Source organism: Pimephales promelas, chromosome 13 (genome assembly GCF_988280905.1).
Source record: "Pimephales promelas chromosome 13, fPimPro1.hap1.1, whole genome shotgun sequence".
Classification (NCBI taxonomy): Eukaryota; Metazoa; Chordata; class Actinopteri; order Cypriniformes; family Leuciscidae; genus Pimephales; species Pimephales promelas.
Genome location: NC_142781.1, coordinates 34,319,147 through 34,346,575, shown reverse-complemented (window position 1 = coordinate 34,346,575; position 27,429 = coordinate 34,319,147). Strand labels below are relative to the sequence as shown.

General features: G+C 35.4%; 1 protein-coding gene and 1 pseudogene across 4 annotated transcripts in view; both read left to right on the top strand.

Annotated features, from left to right (window-relative positions):
* Positions 1-27,429, top strand: part of disp1 (dispatched RND transporter family member 1) — a 63,855-nt gene that overhangs the window by 7,359 nt on the left and 29,067 nt on the right. Inside the window, exon 2 of one of the 4 annotated variants that reach the window (XM_089118930.1) lies at positions 2,317-2,530. The exons of 1 other annotated variant lie outside the window; for it this stretch is intronic. The gene's annotated coding sequence lies outside the window, so the exon portion shown is untranslated. Of the gene's footprint in view, positions 1-2,316; positions 2,531-26,768; positions 27,178-27,429 lie in introns of those variants that run through there. 2 more of the 4 variants (XM_089118931.1, XM_039690213.2) reach the window with 2 other exon arrangements.
* Positions 350-27,429, top strand: LOC148976886 (uncharacterized; annotated as a pseudogene).

Here is a 27,429-nt window from a genome sequence, read left to right as displayed (position 1 = left end):
AAAAATCTCAGTACTTCTGTGATAATATGAATATTTGTAATAGAAATAATGATACTGTGTGCTTGAAAAGACTGTGAAGCAGTTTCATACTTGCACATGAATGGATCAACACAGATCTGAATGTTCAGATTTTTAAGGACTTTTATGTCCTAAAAAGCTTGTTTTTGTGGGGCCACAGCTCATAAAAACTTATTTCTGGGTGTTTTAGCTTGTTTGCTGTCCACCTTGTCATATAGCAGCTTTTAGACATTGTTTTGTTTTTGTTATAAGTCATAAACGACGACGAGGAGGAAGCTTCTCGCAAAGCAGTCACTGTAGACAGTTGGATTGTGGGCGTGGCCTTCAGATAATGGCGCGTCTCACAGAATCAAAGAACGAACTCCCAGTGGTCCGCGGCGATGATGTAGTAGGGGGTGTGGCTCTGAGGCTCCGCCTTCTTTCAATTGTACTCTACTCTCTCTGCCTGGTCCATTTCTTCTGTTGAGTCGTCGAGGCCATCGTGAGTAATAACATCTGCTTTATAGTAGAAAATTAAATTGTAATTTTTATTGAAAGCGACAGTCACTTTTTCTTCCAAGTTTAACTGTAAAGCTGCTTAATTTGAAGCAATCTATTGTAAATAGAGCACTGGAGCAAGCATATCATTATCAGATGCTTTCTGAACCGCTGTTTTCTCACCGCTGTCATTTCTGTTTTTTATTTCGTTATTGAGAGGAAAGCAGCACATATTTACATATTCATCTAAACGTCTGGACGCCAGTATGTCACATATTATAACCTGTTTTTACCCCTAAGAACTTCGTTGTGTTTTCCTGAGAAGATGTTAGCAGAACAGTGTTAGCAGACGCCGGTTCTGTAGTTCTCCATACGGTCTTTCACTTTGCTTTATAAAAACAGCCATTAGGATTCTGGCTTTATGTGGAAAAAAGTGAAAAGGATATTTGAAAGATGGACGTGCTTCTGATGCCAGAGGGAGTTGAGATTGAACAGAGCTGTTTTGGAGAAATGTTTTGTAAGGTTTTAGGCTAAAGCGTTTTTATTACTTGGAAGTTTCACCATTTCAATTAAACGGAGTGGTTTGTTTAATTTCTGAACTTCGATGCTCCTCATGACCCGATGTCCTTTCATTTCTCCTGAAACACACTCTCTTGATTAAGTCCTGAAATATGCTTATTTTTTGTCTGAAAATGAATCGATTCAAGTATTTATGATTCTAAAATTGGCTTCATTTTTTAAAACTTCTAAAACTAATCTATTTGTTTTCGATTATTATAGACTTTATGTTCTGTAAGTATTTATTATAATTTAATTGTTTTTAAATTATGAATGGTCCTCAAGTAGGCCTAGGCTTTGTGTTCTTTAAAAAAATTATAATAATAAATTAAGCTTTTTAAAGTGTTAATAATTTAATTTTAAATTTACGTATAATCTTTATTTTCTTTCAGAAAAAATATGACATTATGTATGTATTTATTTATTTAAAATGATTAATTTTCCTAAAATTGGCTTCATGTTTTATAAGTAAATTTATTATTTGTTTATACTAAATTATGAATGGTCCTGATGTAGGCTTCATTTTCTATCCGAAACTAAATAAATACATACATTTTTAGATTATTAATGATCCTAAAATTGGCTAAAATTCTGTTGTTTATTTATTTAAAATATTAATAAAAAGGCTTAATGTTCTATAAGTATTTATTTATTTATTTTTAGATTATATATGGTCTTGAGTTTGATATAGGCTTCATTTTTTTAATCCAAAAAAAATATTAACTTATTAATTTAAAGTATTAGTAATCCTAAAATTGTCATAATTTTCTATAATAAATTATTTCTTATAAATTAATTAAAAGAATGTTTCTAAAATAGGCTTCATGTTACACATATATGTATTTTAAATAATTAGTGATACTAAAACAGGCTTCATTTTCTATATGAAAATGTTATTTATTTTAAATTATGTCTTATATTTTTTATCAGAATTTCTTTTCATATTATCTATAAATGTATGCATTTTTTATTCATTTAAAAGGCTTAATGTTCTATAAGTATTTATTATTTATTTATTTTAGATTATTTATAGTCTGATATAGGCTTCATTTTTTTATCCAAAAAAATATTAACTTATTAATTTAAAGTATTACAGTTCCTAAAGCTTTGTGTTCTATAATTATTTATTTATTTATAAACATATATATTTATTAATTAATTTCAAATGAGTAATGCTCCTAAAATAGGCTTCATGTTCTATAAGTATTTATTCATTCATAGTCCGGATTAAACACATTAAATGGTGTGTGTTTTCCTCTCCAGAAGAAGCTGTTTGTGTATTCCTCCTGTGCTCGGATGCGCTCATGTTTGGCAGGACGAGACGAGACTGATCTCACTTTCTCCTCACACACACTCCTGCTGATTCACTTCTCCCGTCTCTGCTCCGCAAACTCACGCCAGACTGAACCTTTTAAAGGGCAGAAGGTCAGGATCGATCCAGATTGTGTTGAAAATACATTTTCCTCAGAGCCGGACTGTAAGTGAAACAATACGAGTCTGTTTTATCCATATTTTGCACAGTCTGGTCTTTAATGCAAGACATTACTTGACCTCTGACCTTCACTACATCACAGCATCTCAGCAGTAACATATAGAAATCGATATTTCTCAGGTTTAATTCATGCAACAGAACAAAAAACGTTTTTTGACCTTCCAGAAAGAGACTCATTTTTGTTTTCGAGCGCAAACACAACTTCCTCTTCCACTTCCCGCTAAACAAGCCAATTATCCGAGACCGTTCCTAATGAAGGGGATTTATGAAGTGAATCCGCTCTGATGTGAATAACGCCTGTTTGTTCGCCCACATCCCAGGTGTCCCGACACATTTTCCCACTTCCATTTTCTCCCGCTCTCCTCATCGTTATTGTTCTACATGTGATGCATGACTCTTGCAGAAACACAGTGGTGTCTTTACTCATGTTTCCAGCATCATTACTCCAGTCTTCATGTCACATGATCCGTCAGAAATCACTCTAATATGATGATTTGATGTTGATGTTGATAACTTGAGATGCCCGATATATCGGCCACCATATCGGTATCGGCCAGTATATGTTAACTTTTAATGTTATCGGTATCAGCGTAATAAGACAGATATATTAAAGCTGATAAATAATGTATTATTTCCTTTAATTCAACATGATGGGTTTAAATTGCTTGAATTATGATTGGAATCACTTCAGAAAAGAAAAAATGTTTAACGACAGTCTGTCATATCGGCTAGATACAATTATTATGAGAACATCATTATAATTGTGTTTTGGATAAAGATAAATTTTTTTTTTTTAGATTATTTATAATTTTTTTTTAATTTGCATTTCTTAATTTACACAATGAACAAACAAACAAAAATAAAAATAACAGCAACAACTAGTAGGGTGCTACAAATACAGGTTTTCCATTTGTTTCATACATTCGAGTGAGTTACATAACAAGTCCATTTCTATTGGATAAAGATTTTAATGTTTTTGTAATCAGGTTCTCAAAATTATATAAAAATTTGGATTTAGATTTATCGGCCAATATATCGGTTATCGGCTTTCAAGAATTATCGGTTATCGGTATCGGCAGAAATGTTCATTTTGTTGCATTCCTAATCATAACTTGTAGAAAAATTCACACTCTTTTCCCTTGTCTTTGTTTTTGCTGCCTGGACAACAAAATAGTAATGTGGTTTTGAGCTGACAAGGTGTGTGTGTGTGTGTGTGTGTGTGTGTGTGTGTGTGGAGGAATGGAATGTCTCTGTTTACTAGGCAAACGTTGCTGTCAATCCACAGAGACGGATTCTCTCAGGAATGGGAGAAATGCAGACATCAATCACAGGCGTTTCGCTGTAGGCTGGGGGAGATGATGATATTATGCCACATTGTGGAAACTATAACTATTTTACAGTGTTTTTTATTGGCTAATACGTTTCCTAATGTATGAGGTATTCCTAATAATGTATTCCTAATCGCTTCAGTAGCAGAAATGCTGATAGACTGCGATTCATTTTGTGAGTCACTTCAACATGTTCATTCGAATAAGTCAGTGCCAATCTCTGAATCTTTGACTCGTTTGCATCATAACTCAAACATGTGCTCAGAATTCTCTCCCTTTTCCATATGAAGAGTTCAGATGCAAAAGCCTCTAAGTGCCATTTGAAATTTTCTTCTAAAATGATCATTTTTATCAAGCTTATATATTTAAGTTCAGTAATTTCACTTAAATGACAATGAAGATTACCTATGAATTGACATTTAAGTGAAATTACTGAACTTGTACAATATACAAGCTTGATAAAAATGATCATTCTAGAAGAATTTGCATCTGAACTCTTCATATATTGAGTTGTTTTAGTAAACGTATGTAAGGAATAATTGACTACGGCCCGTTGAATTATTAGAAAAATAATGATAGTTACACCTCGGGTGTGCATTATATTTAGGGTTGGGTATCGAGAATCGAGTATCGATTGGAACCGGGACTAACTTTTCGTTTTTCCCGGAATCGTTCAAAAGTTAAAATTTCGATTCCTAGTTTCGATATTCACAGTCCGCCGAGCGCGAGCGGAAGAAGAAACCGCTGAACAAAACGAAGAAGCGTCTACCGGAAGTGTTGGCATAACCGCGCGAGTCGAACATGAGTAGCTTACGTCGGCGGTCCAAAGTGTGGTTTCACTTTTCTAAAAATTAACGAAATCTCGGCAAAATGCAAAATTTGTGACAAGTATTTGTGACAGAAGGAGTATTTCCTTCAGAAAGACCGTTGGTTAGCAAGGTTAGCTAAACTTTTTTGACCCTGCCTCTTAAAAGAATCGGAATCGAGAATCGTTAGGAACTGGAATCGAAACAAGGAATCGGAATCGGAATCAGAATCGTTCAAATTCAAACGATACCCAACCCTAAACAATAATTCAACGTCCTTGAGTCAATTATTCATCTTATATGGTTACCACACCTCAAAACATTGTTCAGATGATGCATTTCAAGACATTTATCTGGTGTTTGTCCTTAAAATGCTCTTGTGTGTGGGACGTCTTCATTGCTAGTCATTTTAGATCTAGTAACAGCGGCTTTAGCCACTGATGGCAGTTATGAGAGAGAGAGAGCTTAAGCATGTTTAAATAGCCTGATTCTGCTAATATTAAAACTGTAAGTTTATCTGCTTCAATAACAGCGGCGTTATTCCCTCGCTAGTGAGAAATGTCATGTAGCTTTTAAGTTTCTATTTTACAGATAAAATCATCAGAGCAGCGCTGATGAAAAGTGTGTGTCCTTACTGTGTGTTGAGCAGGAGAGAGAATGTGCTTTCTTTTCAAAATAATGTGGCAAAAAACATGGAAACAGTTTGACATTTTTATCCTATTGTTTACTATTTATTTGCTTGGTTGTGGGTTTTGGTTCATCTGTTGTTGTCGGCTGTAAGGACATTTGAAATCACTGAAATCATTTGGCGAAGTGATATAGAACTGTAACGCGGTCAAAACCTGCTGGAACTACTTTATCCGTGCATAATGGCACACCTTAGAACATGCGTCAACCAATCAGATTCAAGCATTTAACTTAGTATAGTGTAGTATTTAACCCCGTAGTATAAATGTAGATTAATATAGCTTTTTATTCGAGCCAGACCGATATATCGGCATGCAGATAATATCGGCCGATATTAGGCATTTTCTAAAATATCGGTATTGGCAGTTATAATGGCCGATAAATTAATATTTAAAAAATAAAATAAAAACGGACGAATTACGCTTCAACCAGGTCATGAGTCTTGTCAAAAAGTGCAGGTAAAGGGATAAGCAAGCTGACATTGTAATTATAAGGTAGCTTAGTTATAACTATAAGGCAATGTAGGGAGTAATTATTATTTTATTTATCAGAACTTTAATGATGTTAATAACTTTTGATGTTCATCCGTTCTGTTGTGACAATAGAAACAAGTTTCTTTTTAAAATGCATTATCATATTATTTTAATTAAAACTTATAAATGAATAACTAATGTTAGGGAAATCTGTTAATATTTTGTTGCGGGATTCTGAAATAAAAATAATAATAATATCGGCCGATATATCGGAATATCGGATTTTAAAACCAACAAATATTTGTATCGGTATCCACCTTCAAAATCCTTCATCGGCCTGGCTCTCCTGTTTATTGCTATATGGTTTGTTATATTTGGCGCATATAAATGCAAATTATTATATATTTTGTTTTGTGTATATTTAGCAAAAATCTGTGGTGAAAACATTAATTTTACAGTATTTTGCATTAAACATTTTGAATGTAGGAAACAAATCACCTGTTTAATGTATTTCATAACAAATACATATGCATCGACATATATGTTTTTCAAAGGCTTTTTCAAATGTTTGGGATCAGTAAGATAAAATAAATACTTTAATTCAGCAAGGATGCATTAAATTGATCAAAAGTGACGGTAAAGACATTCATGTTACAAAAGAGTTCTATTTCAAATAAACGCTGTCCTTTTGAACTTCTATTCATCAACGAAACCTGAAAAAATAATCAGAAACGTTTCTTGAGAATCAGATCATCATATTAGAGTGATTTCTGAAGGATCATGTGACACTGAAGACTGATGCTGAAAATTCAGCTTTGATCACACAAATAAATTCAATTTTAATACATATTCACATAGAAAAACGTTATTTTACATTGTAAAAATATTTCACAATTTTACTGTATTTTTATTTATTTATTTTTTTATAAATGCAGCTTTGGTGAACAAAAGAGAAACATTGGAAAAACTGAACCCAAACCTTTGAGTGCTAGTGTTTTAGCCATGCAGCTCCATATCTATACATTAAGCCATATATTAACGCCATATGTCTATAGTGAAGAATAATCTGGCAGGTATCTGAGTTCTGGTCCTGTAAACACATGTGGCGTCTGCTGGCGATCAGCGCGTCAGACTTCATTGCAGTAATTGGCCTGACTGCAGGGGACGCGAGCTTCAAATATTTTCTTAGCGGGATATATGCGATTTAGACTGCCAGGTCTTATTTAATGTAAAAAGACACAAGTTAAATGGTTTCTCTGCGTTTGTTCTTTGAGGAATTTAAGCTTGATCCACTTTGAGTAATTCTCCGCAGATTTGACAGCTGGTGTTTAATATCTGTGACTACAAACATAAGAAATGCGACTCAAAGTCTGTAAATATGATTACGGGTCACGATTATTATGGAAACTGTTAGTTTAGTCATATTTATTTTAATGTTTTGTTTTTTTTTCGCTGTCAAATGCTAATAATGTGACTTGCCTCTGTAATGTGGACCACATGCTTCATGCCGTAAACATCTGCAAATGAATCTTGGATGCTGTTGTAAAGAAGGAAATGGGTTCCTATAGGAAAAATGCATTCATGTCTTGTAGTTTGGATGAATGACGTATGAATGTAGTTAGTTTAAATTGCTAAGTCAAGCATTACTGTTTGTGCTACTTCTTGAGTATCGTGCACTAAAAATAATGTAGTTTTAATGTTGGAACCATTTTCACACAGAAATTGCTGGTAATTTTCTGACGGCAAGTATAGTGAATTAAACATAACCTTTTTCTAGTTCAAATAAATGCAGTTCTATTCATCAAAGAATCCTGAAAAACAAAATGTGTCACGGTTTACTAACTGTTTTTAACATTGATAATAATCATAAATGTTTCTTGAGCATCAAATCATCATATTAGAGTGATTTCTGAAGGATCATGTGACACTGAAGACTGTAATTATGAAAGTTGAAAATTGAGCTTTAATCACAGGAATACATTACAATTTACTATATATTCACATAGAAAACTATGGAAGCTTGTTTCCGCCACAGAATGAAAAATAAAAAAGGTAATTGAGACTTTTTATCTCGCCAATTCTTTATAACACACAATTGCGGCTTTATATCATGCAATTTTGGATATAAAAAAGATATAAAGTCAGAATTGCGTGATATAAAGTCGCAATTGCGTGATATATTTGCAACTGTATGTTATAAAGTCAGAAATGCATGATATTAAGTCGAAATTGCGTAATATAAAGTCAGAATTGCTTGATATAAACTATTCTGAGGGAATTGGCCTGATAACTCGCAATTGCCGGTTTATATCTCACAATTCTGAGAAAAGATGTCAGAATTTCGAGATATAAAGTCAGAATTGTGAGATAAAGTCTCAATTCTGTCTTTTTTTTCTCACAATTGCGACTTTATTTCTCAGAATTATGACTTCATATCTCCCAATTGTGAGATAAAAAGTCGCAATTATTTATTTATTTTATTCAGTGGCGGAAACAAGCTTCCATAGAAAACAGTTATTTTACATTGTAATAATATTTCATGATTTTTACTGTATTTTTGATCAAATAAATGCAGCCTTCAGATATGAAAAATTTAATTAACACATTGAATTAACAAAAATGTAATTAACCCTTCAGACACATTGAATTAAACGTGAAATTTAGAAAGTCTGGAATAATGTTTTCTTTTAAAACTTACTCCAGTAATAAATTTTTTGTTACAATGTGTGTTGTTGAGAATGTCTGTTCATATATATATGATCATTTTTAATGTTATCGGTATCAGCCTGATAAGAATATTTGGCTGATATATTAAAGCTGATAAATAATGTATTATTTCCTTCAGCTGAGACGCTTCAGATGCGACTGTTCAACATGATGGGTTTAAATAGCTGAAATCACTTCAATAAAGGAAAATAGAGTTCATCGCAAGTCTATCATATCGGCTACATAACATTATTAAAATTGTATGTTTGGGTCATGGCTTTAAATATTTTTTTTTTGTTTTTTTTTTTGTTTTTGCAATCAGGCTCTCAGAAACTAGCCTATATAAAAATGTGGATTTAGATTAATCGGCCAATATATCGGTTATCAGCTTTCAAATATAAAGAATTATCGGTTTCGACCAATCGGTGCATCTCTCGTGGAAATGACTAAAAACGCTGTGTTTCTGCTGCCAGGCCAGTAGTTAGCAACGTCACTTTCTACTTTGTAAAGAAACTACGCGTCTGAACACATAATACACATGACGTGACGTTACCGTTTTCACAAATTTGCATTTTCATAGTTTTACACATAGACGATAACAGTATCGTTTTCAAAAACTTGCACTTTAAAACCAATTTTCAAAAGTTTACGTTTTCAGGCGCCCAAACGCAGTTGTCGTGTACATACATTTCCGAAACGCTTACGAATGTTTTCAGTTTTTAGATGAAACATACTTTTTTTTTTTTTTTTTTTTTTACATATTTGTCTGTGAACTTCTAAATTATTCTCATGCATGTAACATGATGTTTGTGCATTCATCGGTTGGTTTGTGGGAAATCTCCCGTGTTTTTAGGAGACGTTCAAGTGTCCGCTCGGTTTCTGTAATCTTCACTTTGACCCTTTGAAGCCTATTAGTGGCTCAGAAGGGCCCTGACCCGCTTCGGCCCTCGAAGGAGCTCCATTATAATGCAAGTCTTGAAGTGGCATTCGAAAACCCCGGGAGGTGTGTAACACTTTTTTCCCCCCTTTTCTTTCCAATTAAACTCATTTTTACTCCCAACAAGAGGCCTGTATTAGTGAAGACTTTGTTTTTTTTTTTTTTTTACAGAAAAGTGCAGTTAAGAATACAGTTGTGCAGAGAAGAATACAGTACATAAATATGTAAATATCACCGTTCAGACGTTTGGGGTCAGTATTTTATTTTTTAAGAAATGAATACTTTTTATTCAACAAGTATGCATTAAATGAGCAAAAGTGACAGTAAAGACACTAACGTAAAACTAGACTTCATAACGAATATTTACACTGTCTGAATCGTTCCCGATCCTCTATATAGTGCACTATGTGCAGTAAATGTGTGAAAAAGTGAACAATTTCATCCGCAGTATCTATTTATAATGTAGGGGGCGGAGCTTCAGATTGTAGAGCGTTTGATTGGACAGAAAATCTGATGAGAAGCTGAATGCAGTGATGTCATCAAAATCATTGATCCATAATGGCGGAAGTGAGAGACTGTAAAGTTTTGGACGCTTATATTTTCTTAATGTGATTTGTGTCATTGTTTTGGAGCACACTAGCTTCTAGATAACAGTAAGACTAACATTATACAGACTCTAAAGGTGAGACGCCTGTGTTTAATTGGAGGACGAGACGAGAGGATTGGTCTCGTCTCCTGGTGTCACACAGCTGTGTTTGAGGCGCAGTCGTGGATTACTAACAGCAGTTTCCAGTGTTTCTGCGCGAGGACGAGCTTTGATCATCCGCCGCCGTTAAACTTGGCGTCAGATAAAACTCCTGATTACTGTCTTAATGACAGGGTTGAAGTCCGATGGAGATCCCATGATGCTCAGCTTTCAGTGTTTGTTGTTTATGCCAGTAATAACTCCAGTGGCTTAAAGTATGTAGTTAAATGTTTTAGTTGAGAGATGTTGCGTCAGTGTTTGTGCTGCTGGGCAATATAAAGCTTTTCTTGATCAAAGAGCGGTTGCTTTTTTCCACACTGGTTTTTACTAAATCGGTGATTTTTTTTAATCTCTTCTGCTCACCAAGTATGTGAAAATACAGCAAAAAATTTGAAATATTATTATAATTTAAAATAACTGTTTTCTATGTGAATATATAGTAAAGTGTAATTTATTCCTGCGATCAAAGCTGCATTTTCAGCATCATTACTCCAGTCTACAGTGTCACATGACCCTTCAGAAATCACTCTATGATGATTTGATGCTCGAGAAACATTTCTCATTATTATCAATGTTGAAAACAGTCATATTTCTGTGGAAACCGTAATACATATTATTTCTCAGGATTGTTTGAAGAATAGAAAGCTTAAACGAACATTTACTCGAAATACAGGTGAAATTTAAATATCATTTATTTCAGGTGAAACTTCTTATATCGACTCATTACGCAAAGTGAGATATTGCAAGCAAAGGCTTGTTATAATTGTGATGAGATATTCAGATCACAATATTCTAATTTTTAATTTGGGGTTTTCATAATGTGTGAGCCATAATCATCACAAATTAAGGCTTGAAATATCTCACTTTGCATGTAATGAGTCGATATAATATATTCGTTTCATCTTTTAACCCTCAGGTGCTCTTCGTTTCGGAGTCACACTTGTTATCTTCCCGGTCAAAAGTGACCGGACACCTAAACAATAAATTTCCTCCATCCCAGTAAAACCAATGCAATTTTTCTTTATTCTATAATATTTATTCGTTGTAATTTAGTATTTTGAGACAGTTTGATTGAATTTATTAATATTTATGCAATATTTATGGTCTATTTTAGCCATGGAAAAATATATATATTTTTCTATATATATATTATTTTTTTCCAAAAATTATTAATGTAGTATTTTAGTTTAATATAGAGTCTAGGCTTTCAGAAAAAAACATTTTTTTTTTGAAGAAAATTAGCACCATCTGGTTACAGTATAGAGAAAAAGCGTATAATAATGGTGTAACCATACAGCTCTCTATGGAGAAGCATGTGAATTCCCCAGATGTTTATGAACACTTTTTTTTTTTGTGGTGGTGGATTTGAATATAGTTGAAACAATCTCAAAAACTATTTTTTATAAATTAAAAAAAAAATGTAAAAATAAATAAATAAATAAAAATTTGTGAATTTTTGTGTTTTTGTCAATTTCCCATTCATTTTCTATGGGGGTCATTTTTGACCAAAGACCAGAAGTGTGACTATTTCTTTTAAGACGTGTGTGTGTGTGGGTGGGTTTGTCTGTTTTGCACTCTAGATGTTGTAGAGTGTCACCCCTTTGTAGAGTGTCACCCCGATTTGTAGATTGCACGTACAAAAATTCAGATAATTTTTTTCTTTTTGTCAATTTCCCATTCATTTCCTATGGTCGGTCATTTTTGACCAAACACCACAAGTGTGACTATTTTTTTTAAGACCACTTAGCATGCTCGGATCATGACCTCATTTTTTTTTTTTTTTTTATTCACATACATAATGCCATAAAAGTCACCAAGTTTCATAACATTCCGATGAAGCTGTGATTTTTAGAAATTCAAAACAGAAAATATTTCGGTCAGAAATGACCGAAGAGCACCTGAGGGTTAAGTTGAATTAGTGGAATAAATTAACTTTTGCACCATATTCAAATTTTTTATTAATATAGATGTCATATTTTATGTTTTTTAATTTAATGCAACACTTTTGAGTGTTTTTTGTGTGCTGTTCTGTTTTGTTTTTCCATCCACCGAATTGATCGATGGAGGTTTGCTCAAGCTGTTTTCAAAGAGTTTCTCACTGAAAAGAGTCAAAGCTTTCCACTAATTGAAAGAGTGTAAGTGATGGTTGAAGATGCCGAGATCTCCGGTTTGGTCCCAGGAAAGCGATCGAAGGCCTTTGACCTCTCGCCACAAAGAGGCTCTTCTCATCCTAACATCCTAAGCTGGGAAGAGCAAATATTTAGCAGCCTCACAACAATGACAGACTGGGAAAAATGGATGGCTAAGTGTGTTTCATTCTTCAAGCCCTCTATAGCTCTTCAGAACGGGCTGGAAAAAGTGCTAAGAGTAATTATTGAGGTTTCCTCTGTGCTGGATTTGCTTTAATAGCCAGTGCATTATAATGGCGATTTCTTTACTTTATTGAAAAAGTGTGTTGGGTTCCTCCTATAAATCTCTGAGGTGGATATTCGACTCAGCGCTGTTTGGAAAACTACTTAAAGCCCATTATATGCCACGAAACGTCCCTCCCGTCTCGGACGTTAACACTGACTTGATTGTCTGACACACTGGTACTAGTTTTATGGCTCTGGTTCTGCTTTCAAAACGTCCCTTCCCGTGTCGTCCACGTTAATTGCTTGTTCTGTTCAAATATGCGACTGTGCATCAAAAGAATGGCCGTCTTACAGCACCAGGAAGCCTTTAAACAGAGCTAAGCTCATTCGTTGGGTCAACGGGGTGATATATTGAATCTTACACTCTAAAAAATGCTGGGTTGTTTTAACCCAACTTTGGGTCAAATATGGACTAACCCAGCCGTTGGGTTAAATTTTTACATTACATTTTTAACCCAACATTTCGGGTTTGTCCATATTTGACCCAAAATTGGGTTAAAACAACCCAGCATTTTTTAGAGTGTAGTAAGATATTGCTGCATTGGTTTATGATTAGAATATCCCAAATCCAGCTTTCTTTAGAGTATAGCAGTTGGGTTCAGGATGCACAATGTTTTTTGTTCGAAAGTTTGGGGTACAGTAAAATTGTGAAATATTACCATTTTCTGCATGAATATTTTGTGAAATGTGAAATTTATTTTCAGCATCATTACTTCAGTCTTCAGTGTCGCATGATCCTTCAGAAATCACTCTAAGATGATGATTTGATGCTCATGAAAAATTTATGATTATTATTATCAATGTTGAAAACAGTCATATTTCTGTGGAAACCGTGATACGCTTTATTTTGAAATAATCTTTTGTAACATTATTAATGTCTTTACTGTTATTTTCGATCAGATTAATCAATCATTACTGAATAAAAGTTCTTACTGACCCTCTTTAGTTTAAGTTGGAGTACTAAATTAAACTAAAACTAACAATTTCTTTTATAAATACTATATATATATATATATATATATATATATATATATATATATATACGTAGGTGGAAATCAAAAAATTTGAATATTGTGCAAAAGTTCATTTATTTCAGTAATTCAACTTAAAAGGTGAAACTAATACATTATATAGACTCATACATACAAAATGAGATATTTCAAGCCTTTATTGATTATGGCTTATAGCTTATGAAAACCCCAAATTAAAAATTAGAATGTTTTGGAATTTCTGAAATAAATTAACTTATTTTTCTAATTTTTTCGAGTTCCACCTGTGTGTATATATATATATATATATATATATATATATATATATATATATATATATATATATATATATTAGAGCCTTTATATATATATATATATATATATATATATATTTATTTATTTATTTTAGAGAGCCTTTATATATATTAGATTATAAATATATATATATATATATATATATATATATATATATATATATATTAGAGCCTTTATTTTTAAGCGAGTACTGAAAAATATACATACAAGACAGATTCATTTTGAATGAATTCTGCATAAATGATAAAACGGTATTACTTCATGCAATATTTCTATCCTTATTTCATCAGTTCAGATTATTCGAAGTAATAAAATGTTAATTTATCTATAAACTCAACCCTCTTCTGAAATGCCTTTTCTCTCAATTCAGTCAGTTCCTAATGGATAAACAGTAGGGCTGTCAACCGATTAATCGCTTTTTATAATCGTTTAAATAATTATACACAGTGCACCCACTTATATTATGTAAACACAAACTTTTATTTTGGATGCGATTAATCGTTTGACAGCCCTAATAAACAGTCCCACCCTTCGTTTTCTTCTTTAATATCTTGTTTCTGTCATGAGAAGATTGGGTGCGTCTGAAGCGTCTCAGCTGAAGAAAATAATACATTTATCAGCTTTAATATTTCGGTCAAATTTTCTTATCGGGCCGATAACAATAACATTAAAAGTGATCATATATCGTCCGTTACCCTCTAAACTGTGAATTCAGACATGCTTCTTTTGTCACGTATTGTTTTTCCTCTTCTGATGTGATTGTGAATGCAGACACAGTGTCCTATGAGTTTTCTCACACCACACAGAGAGTTTGCCTAAGATTCGTTGAGTTCTGGAAAATCAGTCAGGATTTTTCCTATTTCTCAACTTCACAGTTGTAGTTTTTCTTCCTGGGAAAGTGTCACTGATCGTCCGCTGAGGTTTGCTCCTGTCAGGTCGACTCCTGATGTCATGGATGTTAATGTGTTTTGAGCTCATTTAGCAGATGAAGGATTAATCGCAGGTTCAGGGTGGAGAACGTGTTGTTGTCGACTAGTCATTTTTACGGCAAGTTCAGTTCAGCGATCTTCTCGCACACACTTGTATAATCACCTCATAAATCCAAGTATGGCAAGAGCGTATGTGTTTCTCGGGTTTAGGGTCTCGGATATCAATATTTAGCTGCCAAAAGCACTACACACACCCTGATTATTGTGAAAATTAGTGTTTTGGAAGGACCTTCGCCTGTTCATACAAACAGAGAGGAAGATTTAAGATGGACTATATACTCACAAGTCAACTGCATGAATAATCATTACAAGATCGCGATCTCGTTTCAAACACAAGCGATCTTAATCCGACAACGATTCACCTCTTTCTATTGTCATGTAACGTTACAATATAGGTCCTTCTTGCAGTTTTTCAACATAGTATCTTTATTTTGTTTGTGTTTGTCTATGTTTGGGACCACGGATGGAAATTAGCATTGTGCTAAATCCGGCGTATATGTTCAACTTATATGGATTGTCCCATATAAAATAAAGACAATATTAATATTAATTTCTGTCTTACAATAATTCAAATGATCACAGAAGTACTGAGATAAAGGTTTATAGTTCGGATAAACACCGATGTCAACGGTAGCGTGAGTAAATCACCTTTTTGAAAATAACTTGCCACTCCCTGCGTCCCAATTCGCATACTATCCATCCTAAATAGTATTCGAAAATAGAATTAGTACGTCCCAAATCGTAGTATGTTGAAATGAGTGTTTCAAAGATACCCGGATGGTCTACTTTTTCCGGTCAGAATCCGAAGTGTAGATCGATGCACACTCTAACGGCTGATAATGCCCACAACCATTGCGCGTTGGACGAGGATTCGGTTAGAACTACAAACACGAGTAAAAAGTGTTAAAAAAAACTACAGACACGAAGTCGATACGGAGGACGCGCGAGTCCCCGCGGTTGTGTAGAGAGGTTTAGATAAAGAGCTTTGAGTGATTAATTATCAGTATCTAACCTGACGAAAATGAATTTATTAAATCTTGTCCACATTATATTGCATTTGCAGCAGCACTGTGAACTTTTGTAAAGACACGTTTAGCTATTACGTTTTAAATGCATCATTATATTCAAATTGCAAACACGAGGAGAGCATGAAAGGCCCACAACTGGCAGATGAACGTGCTCTCCGAAACGGTAGGAAATAAAATTAGATAGAATGGAGGATTTTAACTGTGACAAGATGATTGACAGGGCAGTTTACGGTGACAGGATGCACGCAGCACGCGACAGAGCTGTCCATTAAAGATGACGTGATAGTATGTCCCAAAGCTTGCCTACTCTTTTGCTACACACTCAAAAGTATGTACTTTTTCCTCACAAAAAGAGTACATACTTTTAGGGCGTAGTATAAGTAAGCGAATTGGGACGCAGCAACTTATTGGCATACAGATTGTCATTACATCGTTACACCAGTAGGTGGCGACAAGCGACTGCTAAAAATGTGTTTATCACTGAATCATTTATTCAAAAGACTCGTTAAAAAACGCTGAATCATTGGATCATTAATTCAATCCATTTAAAAACGAATGATTCAAAAAAAATAAATATGTATCTTTAAACACAGCATTAACATTTCATCCAAACTTATAGTAAGTTTTAATTTTTTAAACTTACTTATAGTAAGTTTTAATTTTAGTTTTAATTTTTAATTTTTATTTTATTTTTTTTCTCTCTCTCTTTTGTGTTACATGATTTATGACATGATTTCTAAATGACTGACCGAAGAAATAAATAAATACAATACAATACAAGTTCTACGTTATTGTTATTATTTTTTGGTTTAGTTGTCTGTTCAGAGTTGCGCGAAAATCACGATCTCTGTTTGAAAAATTTATCCAGAATTATGCAGCTCTACGCAGAAAGCGAGACAACATAGTATAACAGTGTATAGCCTATAGATAACACATTTTTTTTAACACGACTTTTATTTAGTGTGATTTCCACTATGAGGGCAGCTGTCCGTTTTGTCCTGTACTGACACCTGATCTGTTCTTTTGAATTACCCAGCGTTGCACATTCATACACATCCGGATTTCCCATTTCCTAGCCTCTATTACTGTACGAGCGTGTCGTTCTCCTGCCTCGGTATCACCTTTCTTACATTTATTTGTCGTTAAATAGAGGAGGAAGTGAAGGCAAGACCCTGGGAACCCTCCAAACACGTCAGAAAATCAGACTTGTGTGTTTTAAATATTGAAACAATGACACACACTCATGAGTGTGACAGACAAGAGTGCACACATGTTTGTATTTATAGGACACGTTTGTCAAAGCACACATTCATCATTCGGCCTGCTCGTGTGTGTGTGTGTGCTGGTACCCTGATGATACGCTTTAATTTAACCAATTTTACTTCCATAATGTGACTTTTCTTTTAATATTGTGCATTTATGAATCAAAGGCCCGTTCACACACGTATATTGGCGTCCACAAATGCGGACAATATCGCCTGATATACTATATATTTCGGAGATCTGACTTCCCCTTCTTGATTGTAATTTTTTTTTCCTGATGTTGTAAATAAAGCAACGATTAGTGTTAGTATTAGTTTGTTTTTACAAGAAAATACTCTATCAATCTTTCTGCTTCAACATTTGTATAAAAGATATACCATATTCATATTCAAGAAGTCTAATTCAATGCCATTTCTTGAATCATTTGTGAAAATAGTTTCAAGGGAAATCCTGCAACAATTCATTGTTCAATATCCTGCCGCCCACTGGTGTGTGTGTGTGTGTGTGTGTTTTGCATTGTCAGCATGCTTGGAAGCGATAACAAATATGCGATAATAAATCTCATTTTAATCTTCTTTCCCCCCAGAAGGACTGTTGTTTAAGGGTGACTCTTGGAACAGGAAAGTGAGGATTATGAAACACTATATTATCAGCAATACATTAAAACACACTGTTATTAAAAAGAGAATCGAGAACATCGGCGTCTGACACTACCGTTTCAAAAGTTTAGGGTCATTTTTTAAAAGAAATTAATACTTTTAATCATCAATCATAAGAGTGACATTTGTAATGTTACAAAGGTTTTCTATTTAAAATAAATGCTGTTGTTTTGATCTTTCTATTCATCAAAGAATCATGAAAAACAAAATTTATGCTGGTTTTCACAGAAATATGACTGTTTTCAACATTGATAATAATCATAAATGTTTCTTGAGCAGCAAATCAGCATATTAGAGTGATTTCTGAAGGATCATGTGACACTGAAGACTTAATGATGCTGAAAATTCAACTTAATTTTTATATTTAAGAAAAATTAAAATGATAAATAAATTAAATTAATTATACAGAAATGTAAATACAAATGTTTATTTTGGATGCGATTAATCCCCAGCACTAATTTTAACATAAAAAAAAAATTGTGTTCAATTTACGGTAAAATACCGGCAGCTGTGGTTGCCAGAAATTTACCGTATAAAATACGGTAGCAAGATTTTACGGTAACAAGGTTTTACAGACTTAACTTAAAATTTACAGAAAGAAACCGTATTTCATTATCTGATATAATGTAAAATTATCGACCAATTGAAGTGTTAATTTCTGTTTTGTACCATTGTAATAAACTGACATCCAGCAATCACAGAAGTAATGAGAGTCACATGATGGAAGCTCATCACATGTAGTTTAGGGCTGTCAAACGATTAATCGTGATTAATCGCATCCAAAATAAAAGTCTGTGTTTACATAATATATGTGGGTGCACTGTGTATAATTATTTTATTTATATAAATACACACACATGCTTCTATATATTTCAGAAATATTTTCATGTATATACTGTATATAGATTTATATATAATTTATATTATATATCAATATAAATATTTTATCTATAAATAATATGTTTTCTTAAATATACATGCATGAGTGTGTATTTGTATATATACAAAATAATTATACACAGTGCACCCACATATATTATGTAAACACAAACTTTTATTTTGGATGCGATTAATCGCGATTAATCGTTTGACAGCCCTAATGTAGTTCTTCCATAAGAAACTTTATATTAATATATACAAGTGGCACAGTGTCATTCATTAAAACATTAAACACCATCATGGCAACACACATGAAATTTTAAAAAGGTAACATTAATTTAACAACATTAAATGTCACATAAAACCCTAATGCACCTAACTGATTAGAGAAAAAGACTAAGCAAACTATGAAGAAACAACTTATTTCAACAAAAATACATCAAGTGGAGTGTCACGCAGGGAATTGTGGGAATGTCAATTTACGTTTTTTCACTGTAAATTATACAACGAGTTGTTCTTTTTCACTTTCAAAAACTGTAAATTTAACGGTATTTTGCTGTAATTTACCAATACATCTATTTACCGTATATAGTACGGAAAGGTTCTGTTAACCAATTAACAGTTTTTCACAGTAGCATTTTTACAGTTTTTTTACCATTAAAATCACGATCATTTTTTACAGTATATTTAGATAGAAAACTCTTATTTTAAATAGTTTTTTACTGTTTTTACTGCAATTGATCATAAAACTTAGTAATTATGCAACGATTCAAATGCAATGCAAATATGGGTTAAAATCTTGAAATAACTTCAGCGATGAATTCATATATATATGAAACTCAGCACAGAGGCAATAAAGGGTTTGTGTGTGTGTGTGTTGTTGTGTTATTTTCTCATTTTTAATGTGGCCAGCAGGTGTTGGTTCCCGATTCTCATTGGAAACATGACACAGGCATGAAGCCAGCAGTCTTTCCCCAGCCGAGCGCTGTTAGTACGGGCCTGTTCATTAAAATCAGACCCAGCACACACACACACACACACACACACACACACACACACACAGTTTCCTGGAGCCGCTGAGTGAAATCATGCAGGGTGAGGTGATTCGGTTTGTGTTGGCATGAGAGCGGAGCGAGACACAGTCCAGGCTGCAGGGTTGCGGGTGTAACCGCGTGGCAACAGCTGAAATTTATTATGCACTTATAATATTTTTGTGTTTTGTGGTCATTTATCACAAATGTACTCATAATTTTTTAAGAGCTTTTTTTTGCGTGGGGTAGGCTTTCACAAAAGTTTCAGTTAGGGATTTATGATTGAATTCCGCTGTGTGGAATCAGCTTTATTAACACCGTGTGATATTGGTTTTTAAGGCTAAAGTCGTCCCTAAAACGACAAATTGATGTGTAGAATTTTTTGTGTGTGTGTGCGTGTCTAATTTGTCCATTTAGGGACTACTTCATTATTTATGCAAATCCTTTTAATTGAAGAAGTCCTTGTATTTGTAAAGGTTTAGCAGTTTTAAATGGCCATGACACACTCACCGTCACCGTCGCCACTTGCTAGTATCGGTTTTGTCTTCAGAACTGCTTTAAAGGAGTAGTTCACTTTTGAAAAAAACGTTTGCTGATAATTTACTCACCCCCATGTCATCCAAGATGTCCATGTCTTTCTTTTTTCAGTCGAAAAGAAATTAAGGTTTTTGATGAAAACATTCCAGCATTTTCTCCATATAATGGACTTCAATGGGGACCAAACGGTTCAAGGTCCATATGAGAGAGTTTCAACATACAAACTGTTTTCAACATTAATAATAATCATAAATGTTTCTTGAGCAGCAAATCATCTTATTAGAGTGATTTCTGAAGGATCATGTGACACTGAAGACTGGAGTAATAAATTACAGTTTACAATATGTTCGCAATATTTCCCAATTTTACTGTGTTTAACTGTATTTTTGATCAAATAAATGCAGCCTTGGTGAGCAGACGAGACTTCTTTCAAAAGCGTTGATAGAAATATCGATAGAATTAAACCCGAAAGATTCTTTTTAGGGGAAAATAATTGATTTAGTTTAAAATTGGATTGAGTTTGATATTGAGGTAGAAAAGTGTATTCTTAGTCTAAATGTTGACATAAAGCTCCTGCTAATACAGTCAGACTGCTGTTTCTCTTCATTTTGGCCTTGAGACATCATGTCAGAATCCTTCTGGCCCCTGATCCTCCTCGCTCTGGAATCTGAGGCCCCCCGAGATATTTCACATCCACACTCCAAAAAGTGTGTGTAAGTCCAGAAGACTGTGTGTGACAGACGCAGTCCTCCTCCTCCTCGCTGTTTGCTGATCCGCTGCCAGATCTCAGACGGACTCGATGGCCGGCGCAGCGTTTGGGACGTTCCTCAAAGGAAGAGCCGAACAAACGCTGAAATAGATGGACTCTCTGATCTCTCGTCTGTCTCTCTATCAGTCTGTCTGTCTGTCAAGCCGGACACTTTTGTAGGGAACATGATCAAACTATCTATCTATCTATTTGTCTGTCTGTCTGTCTGTCTGTCTATCTATCTGTCTGTCTATCTATCTATCATTTTATCTATCTGTCTATCTATCTATCTATCTATCTATCTATCTATCTATCTATCTATCTATCTATCTATCTATCTATCTATCTATCTATCTATCTATCTGTCGTCCTGTCTGTCTGTCAATCTATCAGCCTGTCTATCTCTCTGTCTATCTATCGGCCTGTCTATCTGTCTGTCTGTCTTTCTATCTATACATCTATCTGTCTGGCTGTCTGTCTATCATTTTATCTGTCTGTCTATCTATCTATCTATCTGTCTGTCTATCTGTCTATTTATCTATCTATCCATCCATCTTTTTATCTCTCTGTCTGTCTATCTATCTATCTGTCTGTCTATCTATCTGTCTGTCTGTCTTGTCTGTCTGTCATCTGTCATCTGTCTGTCGTCCTATCTATATATCTATCTGTCTGGCTGTCTATCTATCATTCTATCTGTCTGTCTATCTATCTATCATTTTGTCTATCTGTCTGTCTGCCTGTCTGTCATTTTATCTATCTATCTGTCTGTCTGTCTATCTATCTATCTATCTGTCTATCTGTCTGTCTGTCTGTCTGTCTATCTATCTATCTGTCGTTCTATCTATCGATATATCTATCTATCTATCTGTCTGTCTGTCTATCTGTCGTTCTATCTATCTATCTATCTTTCTATCTGTCTTTCTGTCTGTCTGTCTGTCTGTCTGTCAGATAGATAGATAGATAGATATCTATCTATCTATCTATCAGTTTGTCTATCTATCTATCTATCTATCTATCAGTTTGTCTATCTATCTATCTATCTATCTATCTATCTATCTATCTATCTATCTATCTATCTATCTATCAGTTTGTCTGTCTGTCTATCTATCTATCTATCTATCTATCTATCTATCTATCTATCTATCTATCTATCTATCGATCTATCAGTTTGTCTATCTATCTATCTATCTGTCTGTCTGTCTATCTATCTGTCGTTCTGTCTGTCTGTCTGTCTGTCAGATAGATAGATATATAGACAGACTATCTATCTATCTATCTATCTATCTATCTATCTATCTATCTATCTATCTATCTATCTATCTATCTATCTATCTATCTATCTATCTATCTATCAGTTTGTTTATCTATCTGTCTGTCTGTCTATCTATCTATCTGTCGTTCTATCTATGTTTCTATCTATCTATCTATCTATCTATCTATCTATCTATCTATCTATCTATCTATCTATCTATCTATCTATCTATCTATCTATCTATCTATCTATCTATCTATCTATCTATCATTCTTTGTATTGTTCCATTGTTCTATCTTGTTCTTTCTATCTTTCTGTTTATCTATCTATATATCCATCTATCCATATTGCACAAAATGTAGCATAACTAAATGATCATTTGTCACACACAGGACAGGGTTGTTGCTCTCGTTCGCACCTGAGAGCCGTTAGGCAACACTTGTATGAGGAATGTAAATCAGGAACACACTCCTATATTTCAATTCCAGCCAAAAGTCCCATCCCTCCCTGCTTTTATGGATCTACATTTTTGCAGCATAGAATAAAAGGCTGCATATGAATTAACTTGCACGAGCCGCTGGATGCACTAATGCTTGCTAAACAACAACGATTAATACAAATGCTTTGAGTAAATTAAACGCTACTGTCAATATACTTTTCTTATTAGATGTCTAAATATTTACTCAAGTCCTCAAGAGTTCCCGACTGTTCTGCTTTGATCTGCTCCATAATTTGGTCAGCATGTATTGATCTTTCTCCAGCGCAGTAAAACACATGTGGGACTCAAAGGGCCCGAGGAACCAGCCAGGACTCGCCCGTCCCATTCAGAGAGGCGTCGGAGAGATTTTGGTCCCCTACAGTTTCGGATAAACCTCAGAGACATGAAAATTCACAGAGAAACTCATTGAGAGTTGCAGATTAGGAGTGAGCATGTACAGGGGTCCCAAACATCACTCAAACCCTTTATGTATGGTTCAGTTACGATAATTACGATAGTCACTGAGCCAGATTATGCGATTTTGACTCCTAAACTTTTAGTCGATTGACCATTCGCAAAAAGACCCGCCCCCTTTAGTTACTGTTGCTACGTCCAACAAGCCACGCCTCTCTCACGCCACACCAGAAAGTGTTACGTTTGATATGAAACAGTCTCAACTTTCAAATTTTGTCTTTTAAAAAAAATACATTTAAACAATTAATATTGCTTTGTGGCTCTTTAAAGTTTTGTGACAGATCGCTTCAGTTAAAGCTGCTCGTGAACTGATCACCTCTTCCTTCTTGTTAATTTATATCGTCAAATAAACACGAATGAACCATACAAAGACGCCAGTACACACAGTTTTTCAAGTTCAAGTCCACCGACGTTAATCTACTAATTCTCCTGACTGCTTTGTCGGACAAAATGGCGGATTATGATTGGTCAAATCGCCTGTCAATCAAACTCCCGAAGGGTATATCTATGTCAGACCACATGTTGCTTCCCAACCAATCATCGCTTATTGTCTGTAACGACATGTGTGATGTCATCGAAGAGGCGGAACCAGTGTAACGGAAGCAAGCTAGTAAGAGCTGTGTGAGTAAATGTCACTCCCCTGGCTTCAAAATGTGCGCTGGCGGCTAACGCTAGTATCTGCGGTCTTTAGCGTCTTTGTTAGTGCCCGCCTCCCATTCCAGAGATGCTATCCCGCTCGAAACGGGGCGAGTAGGACCGGTTTCAGGTGGTGCCGTGACCCGAGTGGGAGTGAGTGAAACGTAGGTCAGTAAGAGCTGTGCATGTAAACCTCACTCCCCCGATCTGATTCAAGCGGCTGCAGCCTTTAGCGTCTTTGTTAGCGCACCCGCCTCGCATGCCAAAGATGCTGGTAAATGTGTTTGTTCTGTAAATGTGTTTCCATTGTGGTTTATGCGCATGTTTTCTTATCGGATAAAAATGTATCTGACTCAAAGGAGTGCATGCATGTTTTTTTATGTGTGTTTTTTTTAGAATTTATGCACATCTTGGCATTTCAAAAAAAGGCATTAAAAAAGTTCCACTTTCCTGCTAACTTTCAATTTAAACAGACTTTAAGCTGTTATTGTTTTGCATTTTGAAATAGAAGGTAGTATCCAGGGCTCAGACAACAACATAACACACCCTTCCTCTGTGACCCTCAGCCTTCCGTGATTTTCTTTTCTCTTCCCTTCTTTTTTCCTTCTCTCCCGCTGTGTTGTTGGCTGACCTTGTCAGCTTTGATGAACTGCTGGCGATCGATTGAGGCTTGTCCCGGAGCGCTTTGATTATGGTTGATCCAGTTACAGTGCCCTCTTCTCTTTGAAGCTCAGCTGCTGGTGTTATTTCAGTGGAGCATCTTCACTCAGACCCTCATAGTCCCGCAGCTGAGCATGAACATGTGTGGCGCCCTGTTTCTCTTCATCTGTCTGTCCGTTTATCCATCCGTCCATCCATATATCTTTTTGTTCGTTCTTTCATCCATCTGTCTGTTCATCAGTCCTTTCATCTATCTATCCATCCATCCATCAGTCTGTCCATCCATCTCTCCATCTATCTGTCCATCCATCTGTCCATCCATCCATCCATCTGTCCATCTGTCTATCCATCCATCATCCATCCAACTGTCTATCCATCTTTCCGTCCATCCATGCGTCCATCTATCTGTCTGTCCATCCATCCATCTGTCCATCCATCAGTCTGTCTGTCCATCCACCCATCCATCTGTCTGTCCATCCATCCTTCTATCCATCCATCTGTCCATCTATCCATCTGTCCATCCATCCATCTCTCCATCTGTCTGTCCATCCATCCTTCTATCCATCTGTCCATCCATCCATCCATCTGTCCATCTATCCATCTCTCCATCTGTCTGTCCATCCATCCTTCTATCCATCCATCTGTCCATCCATCCATCCATCCATCCATCCATCTCTCATCTATCCATCCATCTGTCCATCCATCCATCCATCCATTCTGTCCATCCATCCATCCATCCATCAGTCTGTCCATCCATCTCTCCATCTGTCTGTCCATCCATCCTTCTATCTATCCATCTGTCCATCCATCCATCCATCTATCCATCAGTCTGTCCATACATCCATCCATCCATCTCTCCATCTGTCTGTCCATCCATCCTTCTATCCATCCATCTGTCCATCCATCCATCCATCCATCCATCCATCTATCCATCCATCTGTCCATCCATCCATCCATCCATCCATTCTGTCCATCCATCCATCCATCCATCCATCCATCTATCCATCCATCTGTCCATCCATCCATTCTGTCTGTCCATCCATCCTTCTATCCATCCATCTGTCCATCCATCCTTCTATCCATCCATCAGTCTGTCCATCCATCCGTCAATCCATTCATCAGTCTGTCCATCCATCCATCCATCTCTCCATCTGTCTGTCCATCCATCCATTCATTCTGCCAATCCATCCATCCATCCATCCATCTGTCTATCCATCCATCATCCATCCAACTGTCTATCCATCTTTCCATCTATCTGTCTGTCCATCCATCCGTCCATCCGTCCATCCATCCATCCATCTATCCATCTGTCTATCCATCCATCATCCATTCATCCAACTGTCTATCCATCTGTCCGTCCATCCATGCGTCCATCTATCTGTCTGTCCATCCATCCATCTATCTGTCTGTCCATCCATCCATCTGTCTGTCTGTCCATCCACCTATCCATCTATCTATCCATCTGTCCATCAATTCATCCATCTGTCCGTCCATCCATCTATCTGTCTGTCCATCCATCTATCTATCCATCCATCATCCATCCATCTAACTGTCTATCCATCTATCCATCTATCTGTCTGTCCGTCCATCCATCCATCTATCTATCCATCTGTCCGTCCATCCACCCAACCATCTACCCATCCATCCATCCATTCGTCCATCCATCCGTTCGTGCATCTGTCTATCCATCTATCCATCAATCATAAAATGGGGGATGTGAAATATTGTAAATAAATGAAATCGTAGATATGCATCCTTTGTGAACTTTTCAGGCGTGTCTTGGAAACATCAGTTTCAGAAAATCCATCTCCTATAAATCACCACTCACATCCTGAATTTGCAGAACATATCACTGTTGTCAATTTATAACAGCAACGATCCAAATATTTACCATAATATTAAATAATTTCATTTGTAAGCTGCTGTATTACAGGCTACATCACCTGAGTTAATGTGTCAGTGAAACAAATGGAGATCTGTGTTGGAGATTCATTTGAAGCTAGAAAGGAAAATGTCCATGGTACAGATTTTTGCCTCGTGTGTCATATTTACTGAGGTGTGCGACTATACTAGAACGCTTTATTATAATCAATGCAGCTCCGTCCATGATTATAATGAGAGCGCTCTGGTTGGTCAGCGAACCGATGACGTCAGGGACTCCGTCGCTCGCGCTGTTGGCTCTATGGACGGACGCGCGCGTTGTAGTTTGTTTGTGTCGCGACGCGTAGATGGAGTGTTTGAATACGCTCCGTTGTTCTCGGCAAACGTGTGATATAACTCACTCCTTTCGAAAGGATTACCGCGTTTTATTGTGATTGAGGACTATGACTCTGTGTCCGCTCATAAAACGGCTCTTATAAAGCGGAGTTCACGTTTGTTTACGGAGTTTACGGACGCCGTTTGTTTGGATGTTTGTGGCGCAAAAGTTTGTCGAGTCCAGAAGTAAATAACGCGGTTTGGAGACACATTTGGCGCTTGAGCAGAAGATAAAGGTATCTGAACATAATATATGAGTAAATCTTAGCCTGTCTCACCAAAAGGCTCTTTTAAATCAGTTTTGAGTGTGAAAGTAATGGAAACCTGGAATCTGTCCTAACTGTAAGTGACCAGAAATGTGTCTTTTATTTTTGTGTAACCGTTATGACTGTCTATCTATCTATCTATCTATCTATCTATCTATCTATCTATCTATCTATCTATCTATCTATCTATCTATCTATCTATCTTTTTTTTCCTTTAGCCTCTTCATGCAGTTGTGTTGGGATCTTCTATTAATTACTGTCTTTTAGTTTAATTAAAGGACTGAAAGAATGGGTTTTTTTCAGGTTTCTGCTTGTCCTGCTCTTATCC